The following is a 22850-nucleotide window of genomic DNA, read 5'->3' on the forward strand; positions in this document are numbered from 1 at the left end:
AAATAAATGAAATCTTAAAAAAAATAATAAAAATAAAAATCCCTCACTTAGCATAGTCCCTGGTGTACAGTAAGGACTCCATAAATGTTAGTGGTTGTTGTCTTCATTGTTATGGGAGTGGCCCTGGACCATCCTGAAAATAAACACGGTGTAGAGGGAACAAGGTGTGGTGGGTCCTGTACAGAGAGGTGCAGCATGAAGCAGCCAGGTGCCAAGCCAGGGTCCCTGCCCGGCTCGGCATGTGTTCCTTGGGTGACCTTGGATGAGCACCAGGGAGCCAGTGTGTGGCTCTTGCAGCCTCTGTAGCAGAAGGCTGGGAGAAGAACAGGGCCGCACTGGGAAGATGGCTTTGACCAAGTGGAGGGATCCATTCAGTGGCTCTTTTCTTCACTTTTTCTTTTCCTTTCCTTTTTTCTTTTTCTTTCTTTTTTTTCTTAAAGATTTTGTTTATTCATGAGAGACACACAGAGAGAGGCAGACATAGGCAGAGGGAGAAACAAGCTCCCTGTGAGGAGCCCGATGACGGGCTTGATCCCAGGACCCCGGGATCACACCCTGAGCCAAAGGCAGACACTCAACCACTGAGTCACCCAGGTGCCCCTCTTTTTTTTTTTTTTTTTTTTAACAGCAGCAAAACTCTAAAAGAAATCTAAGGCAGAAAGCCAACAGACACAGATGGAGGCAGCACACCAAGTGGCACAGCCTAGGGCTCCAGTGTCCCACCCTGTTAGGCCCTTCCCCCCCCACACCCACTCGACAGCACCCCAGGACTTCTCAGTGACCCATGGACTGAGTGACCCCCAGCCCTAATGCCCCAAGTCTTCAAGCTAGAAGTTCATTCGTCTTCTTCCTGGTCCCTTCCAACCCAGAAAAGTTGTGATGTGCTGCCTGTACCCCTGTGTGCATGCTGTGTGCATAGCAGGCTGTGCCCAGAAGTCAGGGCACCCCTGGAGTGGATGTGAAGGAGAGGTGACATCTACCCCTCCTTCACTCGAAAACAAACTGGAGGTGACCTGCTGGGAAGGAGTTAACAAGTTATAGAGGTGGTCCTCCGGCTGGCTTAGTAACTGGGCCAGCCTTGGCTTACTGACTTCCAAGAGCTGATGGGTGATGTTCCAGGAAGGATGTGGCCAGGGAGGGGATCCCCTTGCTTGATCCAAACCCAGCAAACGCCATGGGGACCAGTGTCTTCAATTCACCGGAAACATGGGGTGTTGCGCTTGCCTCACTTCTGCGGGCAAGGTCATGCTTTGATTTTTCCCCTCACACTCTGATAGGAATTGCAGGACTCGGAGAGAGATGACCCCTGCAAGAACCTCACTTTTCCTTTATCCCCATGGTTTGCAGGGCCAAGAGCACCTTTGCGCCTGCAGGTGGGATTCACCGATGGTGAGCCTGAGGCTCGGAGGCCGGGGTGCAAGTCGGGGTCCCCAGGCCCTGAGCTCAGGATCCTGGAGACCACATGCTGCAGATCTCTCTTTCTCATGGGTTTTCGTGGGAATTGTAGGTATAAGTTCTCTGTCATTTTTTGTCTATTAACTTTCTTCAAGATCTTTCTCACTGAACGCATTTATTTATTTATTTTTAAAGATTTTATTTATTTATTCATGAGAGACTCAGAGAGAGGGGGAGAAGCAGGCTCCCTGCGTGGAGCCCGATGCGGGACTCGATCTCAGGACCCTGGGATCACGACCTGAGCCGAAGGCAGACGCTCAGCCACTGAGCCACGCAGGTGATCCCTGAGCTCACCTCTCTAATTTGTACATAATCGTGGGCAGCCCCCGTGGTGGTGCAGCGGTTCGGTGCCGCCTGCAGCCCGGGGTGTGATCCTGGAGACCTGGGATCGAGTCCCACATCGGGCTCCCTGCATGGAGCCTGCCTGTGTCTCTGACTCTCTCTCTCGCTCTGTGTCTCTCATGAATAAATAAAAAAATTTTTAAAATCTAAAAAAAAAATTGTACATAATCAAATACATCAACATATTTTTCCTTATGGACCTTGTTGAGTTTCCTTTAAGGGGTCGTTTCCCGCCTCTGGGTCACAAGATGTTCTCCGTTTTATTGTCTAGCTGCGCATCTCCGCCTGTCCTGGGGAGAGTTAACCCTGGCTCACCCTGGACTCGCCTGGGCACCCTTTTCCTCTCCAGGCCTCGGTCTCCTCACATGTAAACTAACAGGCTGTCCTCACCGTCCAGTGATGAAATTCTGGATTCTCTTTCCTACCTTGAATGACAATAGGCACTGACTGAGTGATTTCTGGGTGTCTGGAGGCAAAGCCCTCCTCACACTCTACAGCCCTAGGAAGTACCTGCCAACATTGTCCCCACTCTACAGATGAGGAAGTTGGGGCTCTGAGAGGCAAGTGGCTTCCCTGAGGTCACATGGCCGGTAACTGGCAGGGATGGAACTCATGCATCTGTAGTTTTCTTTAAGATCTTGCTCCCTGGAACGCCTGGGTGGCTCAGCGGTTGAGCCGCCCAGGGCATGATCCGGTGTCCTGGGATCAGTCCCACATCGGGCTCCATGCAGGGAACCTACTTCTCCCTTTGTCTCTCTCTCTCTCTCTGTGTGTCTCTCATGAATAAATAAATAAAATCTTTAAAAACAAAGAAAAAGAACTTGCCCCCTGCCCTGGCCCTCCTCCCTCCCTCAGGCTCTGCACACTACCTCAGCAGGTAGCAGGAAGTCACTCTCCTGAGCACATTCTCCAGAAGTGCTTCCTCTTCAACTGATTTTTGAAGATGGAGCGAAGAACAAGATGAAGTTGTGCCAAAGCCAGACTGAGTCATGGAAGAAGGTGGTGAAGGGGGCGGCACCACTGGAACATGTGTGCTGCTTTCCTGATGGTGTGGGTCCTGCTCCCTCCCCCTTCCTCAGCCTCACCCAACTGGGAGGACCTGGCACCAGCGGGTAGGGATGCATCTCGGGCTGTAATTTGGGGCCCTCCCGTGACCACGCTCAGCCTAGGGCTGGCTCCATTTTCCCAGGACCAGGCATCACCAGCAATGAGGCCCAGCTGGGTCCCAAACTCCTGTTTGCCACCTTCGCTGCCTGAGGCCCGGTGCATGCCTGCTGCCAGGCTCTCCTGGAATTCTCTGATGCCATCAGGTGTGGGCTTTCTGGAAGGGCCTGCCTGGCTCAGAGGTGGGTCTGCTGTCTGGCCTGGCACTGACTGGTCAGTCTAAGACCAGTGTCCCACAGTGTGCCCAGAGCTAGTCCCATAGTCCACGTCTAAAGGCACCCTTGTCAGCCTGCTCCTGGGTGCTTGGATCCCATTTTGACTTATCAAAAATGCTATGAAATATTTTAACTGACCAGTACTCTCTGTACCGGCCACATGGCACCCTCTTCCCACGCCACTTCTTGGAGCCACTGACACAAAGGGATGCATGGGCATTCTGGTCGGTCCCTCAGGACTCTGAAAAGACGGAGAAGAGGCGAGACATCTTGGGCTGAGCAGGACCCCCCCGGTTTCTGTGATGATGAAGCAGGTGGTATTGGTGACTGGGAGCACCTGGCAGGGCACGGCTCTGCGCAAACCTCTCCGGCCCTCGCATGCAAAGTGAATGCAGCAGCAGCCCAGGTGCCCTGCACAGCTCAGAGGTCTGGGCAGCAGGTTTCAGAATCGGCCATCATCCGGCAGTTTGGTTTCACAGAGCTGACATCTTCAGTCCTGGTCATGAAGGAAGCTCATGGAAAACACTAGAAGCAAAAGCCTGGGGTTCTTCCTCCAACGATATTAAATGTGTACAAATCAAATGCCTCAAGTGAAGTGAATGCTCTGAATTAGCTGCCACAATTTAACAGGAAAAGTATTTCCCATAAAGGTCTGGATTTTGGGGGACACCTGGGTGGCTCAGTGGTTGAGCATCTGCCTTTGGTTTGGGTCATGATCTCAGGGTCCTGGGATCGAGTCCTGCATCGGGCTCCCAGCAGGGAGCCTGCTTCTCCCTCTGCCTATGTCTCTGCCTCTCTCATGAATAAATAAATACAATCTTTAAGAAAAAAAATCTAGATTTTTGTTTTCGGTCGAAAAATTGGAAAACCTGGCAGGACTGGGTTCTGTGTTCTTGCTTGGAAAAATTTGACAGGAGCTGAGAGTCCTAGTCCTGAGTCAGCCCTGATGCCCTCATTCCGGAACCTTTTCACCATGGCCCGTGTTCCTTATGCCCAGCCACCTCTCTTCATTTCTGTCTCTTTCCATAGGTGGATAAATTTATTTTTGTTGTTTTTTGGGGGGAGAGGGGTTGGTCTTATATTCTTTTATTATATATATGTAAATCTGTTTTGTGTACAAGGATTGGTTCTATCAGATAAAGTTTTTTTACTCCCATAGAGTCCATCTGTCAAAATAAGTCCCATAGTTGGAGAAAGCCGGCACACTTGTCCTGCTCTCGTTGATTCACAGACCGCATGAGCCACATGGAGACCATCTAAAGGCTCTGAGAGGTCCAGAGATTTCCCAAGCATAATGGTCCCATGTGACATAGTGGGTGACTTGCCAAGCAGACTCTGGGCCCTAGGGGTGGGCCCCAGGCTTGATGCGTGGGTATCCTATCAAAGCACCGGGCAGGCCTCACTGAGCTGGCAGATGGACACCTCTCTGATGTGGGGGAAGCTGTCTGTTTGACTCACAGGAGGGACACATAAGAAGATCAGATTATGGATTTCAAACCAGGGCCAGTGAGTCAGCGTCCGGCCCCCAGCCTTGCCCTCGGCCTGGGTGTCCCCTCATAAGCCCGGCCAACGCTGCTGTCCTAAGGGTTAAAGTGAGTAGAACCTCTACCCCAGGACACTGACCGTGGGGCCCAGCCCCTCCCAGGCGAGGTGCCCTGCTCAGGCAGGGGTGCTGACTCAGTTGGCCATGCCAGTGCCTGAAGCAGCTCCGGAGGTCACCCAACCTGTCGAGTTCTTTCATGTCAGCGGGAGCTGCTTGGCGACGCTCCCTGGAGCACACTGCTGCTTCTGAGCCTGTCTGATTCGCTGCTGGGCAAACCAAAGGGCGGAGGACTGCAGTCAGCTGGGGATGCCCGCCGTGGTGGGCAAGGAAGGGACAGTGGTTGGCCATGACATGGCATCCTGCCTCTAGTCGGAGGGCCAGATCAGAGGCCCTTCCTGGGGTTGAGGGGAGCCCATGAGAAGGAACTGGGCTCTGCAGTTTGGAGGGGAAGCTGAGGCATGAACCAACTAGATGATACGACCTCTTGATGGTGCTCTGTCCCAGCCAGCCCCAGCATGCCTGCCACTCCCATGGAGTCCTCAAAAGTAGCCATGGTGGTGTCACATGACACCCCTCCTCCACCCCCCACCCCTCCCCACTTGCCCTGTACTGTGGGTGGGGACCCAATTCCCAGGCTGATTCATCAGCCTTTGACGTGGCCAGGTGGGAATATTAACTGAACCAAGTAGATCCTCTTGGGGAAGGTGAATGGAAGACAAAGAGTAGACCAGTTGGCTGAGTAAAAACAGAGGTAAGATCAACAGACAAGTGGAGAGAGAAAGAGGACAGGAGCTGAGTGGAGTTAATGATGTGACAACCTGGGACTCCTTGGGTGGCTCAGTGGTTAAGTGTCTGCCTGCAGCTCAGGGTGTGATCCTGGAGTCCCAGGATCGAGTCTCGCATCGGGCTCCCTGCATGGAGACTGCTTGTGTCTCTGCCTCTCTCTCTTTCTGTGTCTCTCATGAATAAATAAATAAAATCTTAAAAAAAAAAAAAATGCGGGCAGCCCAGGTGGCTCAGTGGTTTAGCGCCACCTTCAGCCCAGGGCCTGATCCTGGAGACCCGGGATCGAGTCCCACGTGGGGCTCCCTGCATGGAGCCTGCTTCTCCCTCTGCCTGTGTCTCTGCTGTGCTGTCTCTCATTAATAAATAAAAAAAAATTTTTTTTAAATGCGACAATCCCCCATTCCTGTGGCAGACACACCAGCAGAGGTGTGGGAGTGCAAAAGCATGCTTGCTCATTAATCACTGATCAATGCCCATAATCCTCTGAATCTGTTTGGGCCAAAAGGATTTTTCCTGTGCTGAGGGTTTGTGCTTTTTAGGCCAGCCGGGGTCCTAGCCGCCAGCTGAGGATGTCAGGGTGGGGTCCTGGGGGCACATTGGCCAGATCATGGTGTGGCCTTGATTAAAATGATAGCCCTCTCCAACCAGAACTTGTGCTTTACTCACTCCTGGGCCACTTTGGGTAGGGCATGGCATCCCGCCTGGGGATTGGGCCTTCAGAATATATGTGAATTCATCATGAGTTGCAGCCTGGCTTTGGCTTTTTTTTTTTTTTTTTTTTTTTTAAGATTTTATTTATTTATTTGAGAGAGAGAGAGAAAGTGTGAGCAAGCACCAGCAGGCAGGGGGTGGGGGTAGAGGGAGAGGGACAAGCAGACTCCCCATTGAGTGCAGAGCTCTATAGAAGGTTCAATCCCAGGACCCCCAGATCATGACCTGAGCCAAAGGCAGGTCACACATGACTGCCTAAGTCACCCAGGCATCTCTAGCCTTTTGTTAATTCAATAAATATTGATGAGGTGAAGATAAAAGCCTGGGCTCGCCAGCCATACCACCTGGGCTTGAGTCATGGCTCTGCCATTTACCAACAGGGTGACTTTGGGCAAGTCCTGTAGGATCCGTGTGCCTTAGTTTCCTCAGATGGAGAATGGAGGTAATGATGGAATGTCACAGGGTTGTGGGGAGGGGTATATATCAGCCCTCAGAACGAGGCCTGGCATATGTGAGTGCTACTAAATGTCAGGCCTCATGCCAGGTGCTGCCTGACAAAGTGTACTTGCCCCTGCCCCAGCCAACTCTAGAATTCGGGGGCCACTGAGGGCCCCTGCCCACCCTTGTCTTCCAGCTGTAGGAAAACCAGTCTTTTCCGGGCCTGAGCTCAGCCAACCTTGGTGAGACGGACATCTGCCTCCACACGCCTCCACCTGCCTCAACCCCTTGGCCCAGCAGGGCTGATGTACTAGCCAGGTGGAGGGGGCAGGGATGTGCTCTGTGCAGGGATGGAGGAGGGAGCCGCGGTCCTGGGATGCCCCTCCTGAGGGGCCCCCTTGTGGCCCACATTTCCTAGGGCTGCTGCCACAAATCACCACAAACCAAGTGGCTCGAAACACCAGAAATGTATTCTCTCATGGCTCCTGAGGCCAAAGTCCAAAATCAAGGCGTCTGCTGGACCACACTGCTTCCAAAGCCAGGGAGAATCGGTCCTTGCTCCTTTCAGCTCCTGGTAGCTTCCAGCGTTCCTTGGCTGGTGACAGTATCACTCCAATCTTGGCCTCCGTCTTCACGTGGCTTCTCTCTGTGGGTATCTCCATCTTGTCTCTGTGGCCAAATCTCCCATGAGGACCCCCAGGCATATCGGATTTAGGGCCTACCCTGACCCAGCAAGACTCAGCCTAACTTGATAACACCTGCTGAGGCCCTATTTCCAAAGAAGGTCACATGCACAAGCTCCAGGTGGATGCGAATTTGGCAAGGGGTTTGCAGTAGTCAACCCAGTAGCCATGTCCTAGCCATCACCTATCAGAATGAGTTCAGTGCTCTTTCTCCCATTTTAAAACTTTTTTTTTTTAATATTTTTTATTTATTTATGGTAGTCACAGAGAGAGAGAGAGAGAGAGAGAGAGAAAGAGGCAGAGACATAGGCAGAGGGAGAAGCAGGCTCCATGCACCAGGAGCCCGACGTGGGATTCGATCCCGGGTCTCCAGGATCGCGCCCTGGGCCAAAGGCAGGCGCTAAACCGCTGCGCCACCCAGGGATCCCTCTTTCTCCCATTTTACAGATGAGAGACTCCAAAGGGCCTCTCTGACATCCTGAGGGCCTCTGAGGGCCCAGACACTGTGGCGCTGGGGGAGGGCCAGGAGCCGCATACACGAGGGACAAGGGAGTAGCAACAGGAAATTCCCTCTCCGGGCAATGTCCAAGGCTGCTTATCAGCCCCTCAGGGACTGGACTTGAGCCTCCCAACCCTCCGCCTCTCTTTCTCCAGCCTCACCGCCCTCAGCCCCTCCCAGCAGCAGGCAGGAAGCAGCTTAGCCAATGCTTGCAGAGTCCTGTTCTCTGCTGACCTGGCCAGATTCAGCCAGAAAGGATGTTTATCTGGAGCCAGCAGAGGGGAACGGGCTGGAGCCCATAGCCAGAGGCCCACTCTCCTGAGAAGGACCCTTATCTCCTCTGAGATGCTGGGCTCTCTCCTGTGTGTGGTGACCAGAGACTTTTGGGGAGTGGGGGGCTACTGGGGGGGACCCAGCCCTGTTGCCTGTCCTGGGGCCCTGATGATTCAGATCACAGGGGTATGTTCACCGGGACAGGGAGGGGCCTCAGAGACACCGAGCCTAAGGGTATCAAATAAGTGGCAGGTCTACCAGCAGACTCCCCCCCTCTGAATCTTCCTTAACCAGCACCCCACACAGCGACTATTCATCTGCTGGAGCTGGCACAAGAGTTTAAAAACTGCCCTGTGCTTCTAGCTGTAGACCTAGGACTTTGTGCCTCAATGAACCTTGATGACATCTCCCTGAAGGGAGTAAGAATGCCCCCCAGGTCCCACAGCCCGGAGAGGGGCAGAGCAGGACCAGCTCTCCCAGTCGAGATCCTAGGTACTGTTCACGAGGCACTCAGACTTTTGCACACACGGGTGATGCCCACATTGTCCTGTCTTCCCACTCCCTGTGAATTGGTCCTGCCTGCTGCCAAGAACCAGGTTTCCCGGCTGCTGTGACTGTAGGCCTGGCACTGCCACCCAGGACAGCTGCTGCTGCTGCTGCTGCTGCTGCTGCAGGGCCTGCCCTGCCCCCAGGCGGGCGGTCTGTGTGATGGGAAAGCTCAGAATAGTTTTGAAGTACAGGTAGGAGTTGGCCTGGTCAAGAAAGTTCAAGGAGAGAATTCTGGGGAGAACAATCAGCATGTGCAGAGGGCCAGACAGGGCTGAAGGGAGAGGGCGGTGGGGTAAGGGCCAAAGAGGAGGGGAGGTGGCAGGGACACACGAAGCCACTGTCCACAAGACCTGTGTCCTGGTCTTCGCTTAGTCACTCTCCTGCCGTGCAGCTAGGGCAAGTCCCTGCCCTCTGGGGCTTGCTTTCCTCCTCTGTACGGTAGGGAGGCAGGGCCAGGTGCTCCCTACAGGCCATTCCTGCCTCGGCAGGGGTCCCCAGGTCTGTCCTCCTCCCAGTCCTGGCCAGTGGAGGAGACCAGATGTTGATCCTTAGAGAGACCGCCCTGACCTGGAGCTCACCTGTCCCTGGGCCTCTGAGCAGCCCAATCCAGGATCGGGGAGGGGAGAGATACACTATGTCCTTTTCACCTCCACACTCTGGGGCAGGAGGCAGCCCAGCAAAGGTTATTAGCCCCTGCATACCGCTCCGACCCTGGGTGAGTCATGCACCCTCCTGGGGCCCTCCCTTCTATAAGGCAACAGGCCACTAGCTGGGGCCCTGGGGCTCTGGCAGCTGGTGGGGTGGCGCAGGCCAGCTAATGCCAGCACAGCCTAGGAATGTGTTTACTTCCCCCTGCGCTGGGAGGAAACCGAGCAAAGCCCCCGCTGGATTCCTTCCCAGCCAAGCCAGCAGGCCTCTCCACCTCCTTCCTGGGCTGGCCACATTGTTTCAGGCAGCCCCTCCTACCGGCCACATCTGGGGGGCATTCCACCTTACTTCATCCCTCTGCAGATATAAACCTGACCCAGTAGGGGCTGCCCACTGGTGTCAGGCCCTCAGCCTGGTTACCAGGACCCACACTGCTCTGTGTCTAGCCACTGAGAGGCCCTTGCCTTTCCTGGCCTCAATTTCCCCTTTCTAGGATGCAGGGATGGGATGAGGCGAGCTCTGAGGGACCCTTCAGTCCCAGGAATCACAGCCTCTGTGAGGCCTCCCAGGAAGGCAGGGCCACAAGCACCGGCTGTCATTCATTCACTGAGATTTCAGCGCCGGAATGTGCCAGGCTCTGTTCTATGTGCCGCTGAGCCAGCAGCAAACAAGACAGATGCAGGCCCTGGCCTCACGGCGGGGGGAGATGAGCGTTGAACAAATATCTAATTATAAACCGTGGTGTGTGCAGAGAAGACTTATTATGAATGAACCATCTGAGAGGGAAGAGATCGGGGTTGGGGGAGGCCTCACCCAGGAGGTGACATTTTAGCTGAGATGTGGAGAAGGTGCCAGTGTCACTGCGAAAGGGGCAGGGAAGGGAGTTCTGAGCTGCGGTGCCAGCCTGCCTAAAGGGATGAGGAGGAAAGACTACAGGGTAGGGGCATGGGGGTCAAGGATCCTGCTCGACTGTGAGCGCCCATGATACCTTAGAAAGGGCCGTTAACCTCCCGAGGTTCATTGTCATCATCTGCATCATTGCTGTTAATTAGCAATGATAATATTCAACTGGCAAGAGACTTGTGAGAATTTAATCACATAGCGCCCCCTGTTTATTTCAGGACCTTGTGGAGAATAAGCACTCAATTAAGTGGGCCGCCAAGTATCTAGTTGTGCTCTGTGCACATGTGATTGATATCTCGTGGTCTGATTATATTTTATGACCTGGTCCTCTTTATGTTTCTGCTCCTCTCTTTTTTTTTTTTTTTCTTAAGGTTTACTTTTTAGGTCATCTCTACGCCCAACATGGGGCTTAAACTCACAACCCTGAGATGGAGAGTCACATGATCCACTCATTGAGCCCGCCAGGGGCCCCATCCTGCTCCTATTTTTACTTTGCACTTTCATGTTACAATTTATGTATTCCTTTAGATTTTTCTGTGGAGGGGATGTTATTATTACTATCACTATCATTACTATTACTATCAAGTGTGTAAGCAGCTAGGCAAATGTGAGGAATGCTTATCACATAGTTCAAGTATCTCCGGCTGCACTAATATATAATATTCTGCATCACAGAATCAAAAGCTCTTTGCAAACCCAAAGCCTCACTGATGTGCCAGGGCACTGCAGACATGAGCATCTTTTCCCACGGGGCTCTGGGAGATAGCATGAGGAGTGCACTGAAATTGAGCAGGCCCTGTGAGGGAAAGAACCAGGAGGGACACCTGGGTGGCTCAGCGGTTGAGCGCCTGCCTTTGGCTCAGGACGTGATCCCAGACTCCTGGGTTCGAGTCCGTCATCAGACTGCTTGCATGGAGCCTGCTTCTCCCTCTGCCTGTGTCTCTGCCTCTCTCTCTGTGTGTCTCTTATGAATGAATAAATAAAATCTTAAAAAAAGGAAAAAAAGAACCAGGGAAGAGAAGTCCTGGGAACCTGGGAGCGTCATCAGCAGGGCTCTGGCTGGCCCTTCTGAGCAAGAGAACTTGGTTGTGCACAGATGGTATGAATGAAGATGAGTAAGAATTTTCCAACACACCTCAACAATTCTATTCCAAAGATGAAATGACCTTCAGAGGTAGTAGTTGTGTGAGCTGTACAATTACCCTTTAAGCAATGATTTGGAGAGAACTCTGTATATTTGGGCGATGGTAGTAAAGGACATGAGAAAGGAAAGAGGAAAGGAAGAGGTAATGTAAATAACCAGGATTAGATTTGACTAAGGGAAACGTAAGTACAAACCAGTAATGGCTTACACAACATGGATGTTTGTTTATCCCTCCAAAAAAAGTACAAAGATGGGTGCTCTGGGGCTGGTGCAGTGGCTCTGCTCTAAATCCTTCTGGTTCACATCCACCTTCCCTGTAGTGTAGCCCTATTCCTCATGGTACAAAAGTGTGGCCATCCTACCCACAATCCAGAAAGATGGTAGATAGGACAGAATCAAAAAGATGAAAGGAAGGAGCACTTGGTTGGCTCAGTTGGTGGAGCATGAGACTCTTGGTGTTGGGTGGTGAGTTTGAGCCCCACATTGGGTGTAGAGATTATTCAAAAGGAAATTAATAAAAAAGAAGAAAGAAAGAAAGAAAGAAAGAAAGAAAGAAAGAAAGAAAGAAAGAAAGAAAGAAAGAAAGAAAGAAAGAAAGAAAGAAAGAAAAAGAAAGAAAAGGTGAAGGGACAAAGATGAAAAGGGCAAAAGAAGATCCTCAGAGGCTTCCAAGTGATGTGTATGCTTGCATCTCATTGGCCAGAACTAAGTCACATGGCCATGCCTAGTGGCAAAGGAGGATGGGAAATGTAGTCTTTATGCTGGGTAGCTATCATTCAAGCTGAAAAGTCCATGTTTGTGGAAGGGGAGAATGGAACAATCAGCATGATATTTCTGATCTCTTTCACCTCTAAAAGTTCAGTAGTTTGTGATTTTTGATCCTCTATCACTACAGCCAAGGTCTGAACCCTTGTTCTTGATCCAAAGTGGGTATCTGAGTGTTGTAGGACAACTGAGACTGCTGAGGGAAGGCTTGCAGAAATGCCTGACATGAGAGGGGACAACCTCTCTGTTCTTCAGGCTGACTGAATGCCAGCCTGATATTTGGAAGCTTCTCACTGGGAACTTGTGACCTTAGCAACCTACAAAATTGCCTTTCCTTGGGGCAATGAAATGCTCTGTCCTTGATTTTCACAGATTGGGAATTTATGCAAAGGGGAAGGATATTTCCATATCTGTGCAAAAATGGAGGCAAAGCTGTTGTCTACTATGTTGGGCAATGTCCTGGATTCAACTTCTGCAAAGACACCCATTCTGGAATTCAGGATCAGGAAAATGACTATCTCCAGCTGAGCTCACATGATTTTCCTTCTCTGTTAACAAAGTACATGATGCAGTGGCACTCTGCTGTGCTGGTCCTCTTAGCATTATGAGTCCTCCTCCTCCTCCTATGGTAACACCATCTACTTTTCTTTGGCTTTCAATCCATGAGGTTCTTCTGGGGTGGCTAATTCCATCCCTTCTTCTACTTCAGGGGGAGGGCACAGTACCGAGGCCTGCTGCATAGAGTCATGATGATTGGTTCCAGGATTGAATTATGATGAAATCTGGGTCATTAGATGACACCCTTGGGACTCTTGCTGAAATTGTTGAGGGCTGGGGGATGTCATTTTTTTCTGTGGGAGGTATGAAACTGACAAGATGCAAATCTGAAGTTGATGATGACCATTTTTTTTTTTTATTTATTTATTTATTTATTTATTTATTTATTTATTTATTTAATTTATTTATTTTTTAAGTGAGCTCTCTGCCCAACATGGGGCTTGAACTCACAACCCTGAGATCAAGAGCTGTATGTTCCCCTGACTGAGCCCACCAGGCCTCACCACCACCCCCGTCTTTTTTAAAAAAAGATTGTATTTGTTTATTCATGAGAGACAGAGAGAGAGAGAGAGAGGCAGGGACACAGGCAGAGGGAGAAGCAGGCTCCATGCAGGGAGCCCAACTCGGGACTCGATCCCCGGCCTCCAGGATCACACCCTCGGCCAAAGGCGGCGCTAAAGCACTAAGCCACCCGGGCTGCCCCATCACCCCCTTTTAAAAAAATATTCTTTTTTTTTTTTTTTTTTTTAACTGGTGACCATCTTTGCACCTGTAGAATGAGCTTGCTGGAGAATAAGGGGGAAAGGCCAACACAGAGGAGACTGGAGCAAGAAAGGAAAGTGTGCTCCATGCCTGATGATATTATCTGAGCTTCTGGATCCAGGCATGTCCATCCCTGAATTTCTCAGTATGTGAATCAAGACATTATCTTTTTGGCTCAAGATAGTTGGGGCTGGGTTCCCATCACTTGCAAATGGAATAGTCCCCCATAGTACACTAACCAAAATGTAATTCTCCCTGGAAACGGAGATAGGAATTTTGTGATGAGGAGTGGAAAGTCATCCCAGGTGCCTGATACACCTAATGTTCAGTTTCTTTCATAGGAAACGTGTTGGGAGCTTAATGAGCACACCCATCGTGATGGAGTGCCTGCAAAAGTGGTTGCCAATGACTCTTTGCATCTCTGTGCATGTGTGCCACTCCTCCCACTGTGTGATGAAGTCCCTTTTTCTTCCCCTTAAGTCATGAATCTTGGCTTGCTTTATGACTTGCTTTGACCCATAGAATGTGGCTTCAATGACACTGGGCTAGTTCCAAGCTTAGGTCTTAAGAGGTTTGCAGCTTTTGCTTTTGTTCTCTTAGACCATGAGCTGCCATGTAAAGAAGTCTGGCTACCCTCCCAGAGAGACCGTATGAAAGAGGAGGCCTGGGCAGCCTCTAAATATTCCAGACACCACACAGAAAGCACTAAACATGGGAGGGAAGCCATCTTGGGCATCCTGGTCCCAGCCAAGCAGAGCACAGAATGGAAAGTGTGACACATTCCTGATGACATTGCTTGGGCCTGTGGGTCCAGCCATGCCTGAAGCCAGTCCAGCTGGATGCAGCTGAATGCAACTGCCTGAGGGCCAACACTATGTGGAGCAGAAAAACTGCCCAGATGAGCCCAGCCAAACCACAGAATCATGAGAAATAATAAATTGCTGTTTCAGGCCACTCAGTTGTTTTCTGTTTTTTAAAGATTTATTTATTTATTTGAGAGAGAAAGTGTGTGCATGTGCTCGCAGGAGTGAGGGGAAGGGCAGAGGGAGAGACTCTCCAAGCAGACTCCCTGCTGGGTACAGAGCTGGTCTCAGGGCTCAATCCCAGGAGATCATGATCTGAGCTGAAAGCCAGAGTCAGCCGCCTCACTGACTGAGCCACCGAGGCGCCCCTTAAGCCACTAAGTTTTGAGTTGGTTTGTTACACACTAAGAGCTGAATGAAGTATCCACTTGAGCAAGTCTGGAATATCAGGGATGTGTCATTGGGTAGCTTATTTGAATTCCAGGAACTTATCCCCTCATTGAGCAATGGTGGTGGGTCCCGTAGGGACTGAGGGTCAGACGAGTACAGCATGAGGACTGAGAATCTAGAACAATGAGAGGAGGCACTCTGCTTCAGCACTGGGGGGTCAGGGTGACAGGGAGCTCACCTTGAGGAAGAGCTCAAAGCCCCCATCTCAGCCCAGGAACCTACACGGTGATGGATGACAAACAGCTTTTGGGAGGAAGTTGTTCAAAGGTCCTCCAGCTCAGCAGCCTTCAGGGATTGGGGGGTGGGGTGGGGAAAGCAGAGCCTGGTCTGGTGGCCCTAGCAGCCCAGACCGTGCTCACACGCTGGCACGGGGTAGGGACAAGTGTGGGGGGCCAGAGAGCAGTGGTTTGGTCAGACGGAGGCAGGGCTGGGCGTGGGGCATTACAGACCACGGGGTCCTTACAGGGTTAGGAGGCCCTGGGCCTGGAGAAGCAAGAGTAATGATGTCAATGCTCCTAGCCTCCTGTTTGGGGGCAGGATTTAACCTTCTAAACCACCTCCAATCCGTTCAGGAAGTGGGCAGGGTGAGGCACCGGGTCTTAGAGGCCTAGAGCCCGGGGGAGCTCTGGAACCCCAGCCCGCCCCAGAGCTGACAGACAGACCCCCTGGGCTCCAGCTGCTCATCTCGGGCAGGCCCTCACGGGTGTGAACGTGTGTGACTGAATACATGTGAGTTGTGTACGGGAGCACTTGTCAGAGTTGTGCGAACATGGGTGTGTGTTTGCATGTGCGAATGTGTGAGCTGAGCGTGTACACCAGTGTGAGCACGAGCGTGCTGGTGAGTGTGCCGGCTGGGTGTGCATTCGCCTGTGTGGGTGTGTTCGTGTGTACTCCCTGCAGTAAATGTGATCATGAAATGTGTGATAGTGTGTACCTGGGTGCGTCCGTGGGCGCGCATCCGAGTGTGTGAGAACGTGTGTCAGTGTGAGCGTGTCTGGGTGTGCGGACGCGCACGAGAACGTGAGTGCGTGCCTGTTGAGTCTGTCCTCTCAGAGCACCCCATGATCTTTGGAGGACTAGGCGAAGACCCTGCAGGGCGGCCTCGCCCCTTGCACGCCGCTCCGCTCCGGGTGTGGTCCCAGCTGGGCAGGCTGCCTCCCCGGGGCTGCTCCCGGCCTGCACAGCGTGGGGGTGGCGGCGGCCTCGGGGCCGGAACCCAGAGAATGCTGCGGGGCCAGAGGCGCTTGTGAAACTTTTTCCTGACAGCGGTGAGGCTGAAAATCCCCAGGCCTCCGCCTTCCCGGACTGCCAAGGTCACGGGCCCCCGGCCGCTCGGGTCCCGCTCTCTGCCGCCCCCTTCTGGGCGTCTGCCGCGGCGGGCGCAGAGGGAGGCGCGCCCGACCTCACCCGAAGAAGCAGTGTCCCCAGCACCCCGGGCCCCGCAGACCGGGTAGGCAGGCTCGACACTCCCCGGGGCCTGGGATCCGGGGTCACTGCCTTCTGGACGCCACTTGCAGGTCTGACACTCAGTAGGTGTTCCGAGGTGGAGGGGGGTCCCGAAAAATGAATGCGTGGATGCGGTCAGTCCTCAAAGGGCAAAGCGAGGCCTGGAAGGGGGAGCACAGCAAGCGGGCTGCATACGCGGGCTCAGACGGAACCTGCCAAGTGGGGGTGGGGGGAGCAGGGCTTCACCTTCCACGGCTTCATGGTGGAGCGAGCCTTGGCCTTTCCCTGCTAAGCATGAGCCAGTCTTTCCCATCTGACTGGGCTGCCCCGGGAGAAATAGACTGTCCCCAAACTGGGGCACCAGGGCCAATTGGAGGCTGAGGGGGGCAGGTAGCCGGGGGCTGGAGCCCGGCCTGCCTCTGCTGGGCACCCTGCCAGGTACCCTGCAGGAGCTGGCCCATGCCTGGATGGAAGATGACTGGCACACAGACACACCTGGAGCCAGAGGGCTGGGGGTGGGGGGCAGGCAAGACACCTCCGCTCTACCCACTGCCTCTGCCATGGTGTCATTGTCCCCTGTGACAGATAAGGATTCTGAGCTTCAGAGAGGCCAGGGCTGCCCAAGGCCACAGCTCTTTCCCTGGCCCCTGGAGCTCACCTGGGAGTCCTGCTTGCTCTCTCTGGCCACCCAGGAGCTGCTCCCCTGCCCTTGGGGGAAACAGGCCACCTGATTCCCACCCAGGGGCTCCCAGACAGTGACAGCTTGTCCACTCTCTTCTGGTTACTCAATGTAGAAAAGGGGAAACAGAAAAGCGGAAAAACAATGACATCACCTGACATACAACCACTCTAGCCATCAGCCCCACTCCTGGTAGCTCTGCCTTTGCTTGAATCTGGATGGATCCCTCCCCTGGTACTCTCACCAGGACTGAACCCCTCCCTGAGCTCTCCGTGTGACCTCACCCGGTCCGCCAGGACCCTCCTGCCGCGGGGTAGGCCTCCACGCCTCGCCCTCTTCCTTCACTGTTCCTGCCTCAGCAGCTCAGGAGCCCTGCGGGCTGCAGGCACCAAGACTCTATTCTAAGTGAGGTGACTGGGTCCGCCGCTCCCCTGCTCTAAGACCTTTCATGGTTCCCAGGCAGACAAGAGAAGGCCCAGATGGTTTAGTCTGGCGTTCGAGGCCCCATGCCATCTAACCGCCCCCCACAGGAATAGTGTAGTGGGCTTCCTTCTGGGCCAGCCTCCCCTGATGCCTCATGAGGTCAGTGAGAGCAGGAGCTGAGTCTATCTTATCTCTGTATTCCCAGGGTCTGGCTCAGAGCAGGCTCGCAGTAAATGTCCCCCAAAAGGAACCAGACAGGTTTGAGAAAACCAGTTCCCTCACTAACAGCAAGAAGCATTTTTTAAACACATACTATGTCCGGGCATCATGCTGAAAATGCATCACACGGACTTCTCACTCCGTCCTCAGAGTCATGCTCGAAGGCGGTGCTCCTATAATGCCCATTTTCCAGATGAAAGAACCGAGGCCCAGAGGTACTAAGTGATTTGATCAAAGTCCTGTGCAGGGTCCTGCCCCAGCCCACGCCCCCTCCTCCCTCTCCCCCCCTCCCCCGCCCACCCTCCTGGTGTCTCCGCATGTCTTAGAGGCATGCAGGCTGTGTCTACTCCTCTTTTCCCATCCTTCTCCATCTGGGCCCAGGGACCTTCCATTCTGCTGTCACTTCAGGCTCAGCCCCAGGCCTGGGCAGTGCCAGGCAAGGCCCCGGCTGGTCTCAGGGGCCTGGCTGTGGCTGAGCCTGAAGTGAGTGTTTTTTTTTTTTTTTTTTCTGAGAACAGGAGCACACCTGCTCTTTCATGAGTCTAGGCGAGATTCAACAGGTCTATTTTAGGTCCTGATCCACAAGTTCCTGACCTGAGCTTGCTTGGATGCAGCGCTGGTGAGGCTGGCTTGGGAATTTGGGCCCAGGGACAATCACAGACTCCCGCTCTGTGGCTGTGGGCAAGGAGCTTAGTCTTGCTGAGCCTCAGCTTCCACATCTGTGCAATGGGGATGAGCATGTGCACCTCCAGTCATCACTGGAAGGATTAAATGTGAGCTGGAACGGGAAGGGATGCCCTAGCAGCTCTCCGATGGAGGGTGAGGAGGACGTCGTTGCCCTGTGGGCCGGGGGATGAGCACTGCCTGGTTTAGAGGCCGTGAGGCCGGGAGGCAGGACACCTGCTGCCGGGGGCCCAGGCACAGGCTCTCTGGTAAGGATGTGTGTGGTGGGGAAGGAGGGGGACAGGAGGAAAATGGGCTTGTGAAGTCAGGCGGGGGCCCCTGCTGAAGCTGCTGGGGATCCCAGAAGAGCTGCTGAGTCATTTCTTTCTCTTTAGGCTCCTTCTTTTTTTGTTGAGTCTTAATTGCTCTTTCTGCCTAGGAAAGCAGTCTCTGCTCACCGCAGGAAGTTTCAAACACCACCAAACCGGATAGAGTAGAAGGTAGAGAGTTTCCCATATTCGTGTGCCCCAGACGTCACCACCGTTGACATTTCCATGTATGTTCTTCTTGATGACTAGATGCATATTTTGTAATTCGAGAAGCATGTTCCTTGAAGAGGATCCAAAGCAATGCAGACTATAGAATATGTGCTCCCTCCCACACCCTCCTCAGAACTGGCCGCTATGAACAGCTCTGTAGGTATCTCCTTGCGCTTCTAAGATGCCCTTCTGTCCACGAGTGGGCATAGGTGGGGGGCAATGATTACAGACACCAATGAAGCAAAGCAGTGCTCCGCCTCATAATATGTCAGCAGGGGTTCGCAATCATTATAGAGACACATAAGGAGAGTTGTTTCTCCCTCCCACCAAAACGGGATCGTACCATGCGTACTGCCCAGTCTGGTTTGGGAAGCAGGATTATATGGAAAGATGAGTCACAGGGATCCTGAAATTTACATCAGAGATGGGAAGTCTTGCATTTAGATGAAAAGAACTGGTTGCATCAGTGTAGGACGGGAGAAACCTACATTCCCAGGCTGAGTCACAGCTGGCTCTGTGATGTGGCTGCAGCCCAGGCTTGCATGAGTAGATGCTGAGCTTTCAAAACGAGGGAGGTGACAGGGTTCCTGTAGCCTGAGCTTGTCCTCGGTCCACCTGAGGCTTCCATTCCCTTAAAGACTTTTGTAGTCCTCACCGCATGTACACACAGCTACCTATATGGTCCCTTCTCCCGTGAAGTGTCTGAAACCTCTCCCTCCCATGTGTCATTTCCCACTTCCCTGGAGCCCCCTTGGCCTACAGTTTTCTCAGCTTCAGGGAAGGCATCAAAGTCTACCCATTTGCTCAAGGCAGCCCCAGGAGGGGTAGGGGGTGGGGGATACTGCTTTCAGACCTTCTCTCCCTCCCACCTCAGATCCCTCTGGAGTCCTATGGGCCTTTGCTCCCACACATACCCACCTCTCCCCAACTCCCTCTTCTCCTGCTGTCTCCACCCTGACACCCTACAGTCCACTTGCAACCCCAGAGCCAAAACAGATTTTTTAAGTTGACTTTGATGTTTTGGAATAGATATTGTGATGAAAAAAAAAAAAAGATATTGTGATGAGTAGAAAGGTGGTACCCCGAAAGGTATGTTCAGACCTGTTCTTAGAATCTGTGAACATGATCTTGTTCAGAAAAAGGGTTTTTTGCAGATGTGATTAAGTTAAGGATCTTAAGATGAAGAGCTCATCCTGGGTTTTCCCTGATTCAGTGCCAAGTACCCTTACAAGAGACACACAGGGGAGATTTGACAGAGAAAAGAGGAGGAGGCAAATCAGGGCAGAGATTGGAGTGATGTGGCCTCAAGCCAAGGAAACCATCAGAAGATAGAAGAAGCAAGGAACAGGAGCTTCCCTAGAGTCTTCAGAGGGACCGTAGCCCTGCCAGCACCTTGATTTTGGATTTCTGGCCTCTGGAACTACGGGAGAATACATTTCTGTTGTTGTGGGTCCACCGGGTTTGTGATCATTTGTTATGGTGGCCACAGGATGCTAATGCAGGTGATATACACATGTCATTTCAATAACATAAAGTGTAAATGCTGGGAGGTCTTGCTTTTCCAGGTAACCACTCTTACTAGTTTCTTTTTTATTTTCCTAGGATTTTTTTTTGAAAGATCTTATTTATTTATTCATGAGAGACACACAGAGAAAGAGAGAGAGAGGCAAAGGGAGAAGCAGGCCCCCTGCAGGGAGCCCGATGCAGAACTCATCTCAGGACCCCGGGGGATCACGCCCGGAGCCAAGGGCAGACGCTCAACCACTGAGTCACCTAGGTGCCCCTCCTAGGATTTTTTCATAGCGACAAGACTATGTGAAAGGGGAGGGGCCCCTGGCTGGCTCAGTCTGTAGAGCATGTGACTTTTATTCTAGACCTTAAAAAAAGAAGAAAAGAAAAAGAAAACGTTAAAGGGGAATGCATTTCTAGCCCTCAGCCCCATTTAAGAGTGACCTTTTAAAATGTATCTGGCTGTGTCACTTAGATCACTTAGGTGCAGCAGCCCCCAGGCCCCTCCTGCCTGAGCCCTGGGCCCCTCAGTCCCATCTCACACCCCCTGCACTGCAGGCTGCATCCTCCCTGGTCTCCTGTGTGAAGATCCCTTGCTCCATCTGCCTCAGGGTCTTGACACCCATCCTTGCACCTGCCTGGCCCTCAAGCCCTTCTGTCCCCACTGTCATCTGACCTCTATGCAAATGTCACCCCCCCAAGCCCTCTCTGACCTTCCAACTTAAAATAGAATTCCTCATTCTAGCACTTCTTATTATACTACTCCATTTCATTTTCTTCCTTGAATTTGTCACAATATAAAATTGACTCGACTATGCGTTGGCTTCCTTCTTGGTGTCTGTCTCCTGCTCCAGACTGTGAATTCCTGGAGGTGGGATTTGGTTTGTTCACACTTCCATTCTGGGCACCTGAAACAGTGCCTGCCTGGCATGTAGTAGGCTCTCCAAAAACATTTGTCAAATACGTAAATTAACCCTGAAGGCCAACCACTTTCTAGAAACTATGACATTAAGCAAAGTGTTCTTAGAGTTCATGGAACTCCTAAAATAATACATAACACTTTGTGTGGATATGCATTATTTTCCATGGAGATAGTTGACAGCTTTTATTAGAGTCTTGGAGGGGTCTTGGTCCCAAAGACATGAAGGAGTCTTAATACCAGGGCTTGATTGTGTAAGAAGAAAAACAAAGTTAAATTCAGTCTCCACGGCCCACTGGGGGCTCTGGGCGTGTTTAGTCTATAGGACAAAAGCCCAAGGAAACCAGCTCCATTGTTTATAAATCTCTGTAGGCAGTGGAGAAACTTGGAGAAATAAGCATTTCTCCCCAACAGGGAAAGGCCCTCCTGACAACCAGGCTGACTAAGGACATAGGGCTGATTGGTAAGATTCTTGTCGCCGGAGATATGCAAGCAGATGTGCATACCCCTTTGCCAGAAATTGTTCTTGGATGAGCAGGCCAAGAAAACACATAGTTTTGGGATGTAGGAGTGGTCAATTGCTTGGGTCAGAGAGGAGAGTCTCTAAATTAATGTCACTGTGGTTCCTTCCAGCCTCCCACATGTTGGAGGCCAATTGCCCCTATGTGTCCCAGGGTGAGCCACTTGAGTGCCACCCCCATATTCCACAAGTTCGTGTCCTCTGTGACTTCTCCCATGACCCTGGGAGAGGCTGTCTGGATCTGAAACGCGGGAACAGGCCTGGGTCCCCTCTTCACAGCAATGACCTTGGCCTGTACAGGTTGCCAGTGAGGATCGCAGGACTGCTGGGGTGTGTGATCCCCTGCAGACCCAATTGTCCTCCTCTGGGCTCCCTCAGGGTTCCTCAGGGTCAGCAGCTTTCTTTCAAGCCCTTTGGTTAGGGACCAGAGCACTCCATTTCACTTCCTTTGTCTTGATCATCAGATCACATCCTGCAGCAATTTCCAGGTGACTCTTTGCTGTCCCCACTTGAGAGAAGCAGCTCTCAGGGAGTCAGGGAACCTTTCTCCTTGAAGCAGGTTGTAAAATCTCTCAGCTGAGCCAAGAGTGCGAGTTTCCTCAGGGCACACTAGAAGGCAGAAGAGGGTGCCTCGAGAGGGACTCTTGGCTTCAAGGCCAACAGCATGCTCTTGGAGCCAATGGCATGTTGGGGTCTGTAGCAGGGTCAATCCTGATGGGTGAAGTCTCCCAGGACCTTCTTCCCACCTGAGGCAGCTGGGGAATCTTCTGGGAGCTGGAAGACCTCATTGGATACCCCTCTCTCCAAGTTTATGTAAGAAATGGTTGGCCTGGCTGGAGCAGGTGCTAGATTATCCCAGGTAGATTTTCCCAGGTTTGCTTCCTGACCGAGCTGTTTACCAGTTAGGGGACCCATGTCTAGTGCCTGGAACGCATTCTCTATCTGTACCATAAAGACCACCACAAATCTCACAAATGAGATAATGTGTATAAAACAAATTCACAGGGCCAGGCACAGAGTAAAGGCTCAATAAATCAGATGTTATTATTGTTAGTAGTAGTAGTAGTAGTAGTAGTAGTACTATTTTGATGAGTATTGCTTAAACTCTTTGGGCCTCTGTAAAAGTAAATGACAATCTGCACTTCATAGCAAGGAGCAAATGAGGTCATGTGATGGAAAGTGCATTTTGAAATGCAAAACTCTACATAAATGTGTCTGCTAATGGTCATCGATAAAAGTAAT

Source organism: Canis lupus, chromosome 4, assembly GCF_048164855.1.
Source record: "Canis lupus baileyi chromosome 4, mCanLup2.hap1, whole genome shotgun sequence".
Classification (NCBI taxonomy): domain Eukaryota; kingdom Metazoa; phylum Chordata; class Mammalia; order Carnivora; family Canidae; genus Canis; species Canis lupus.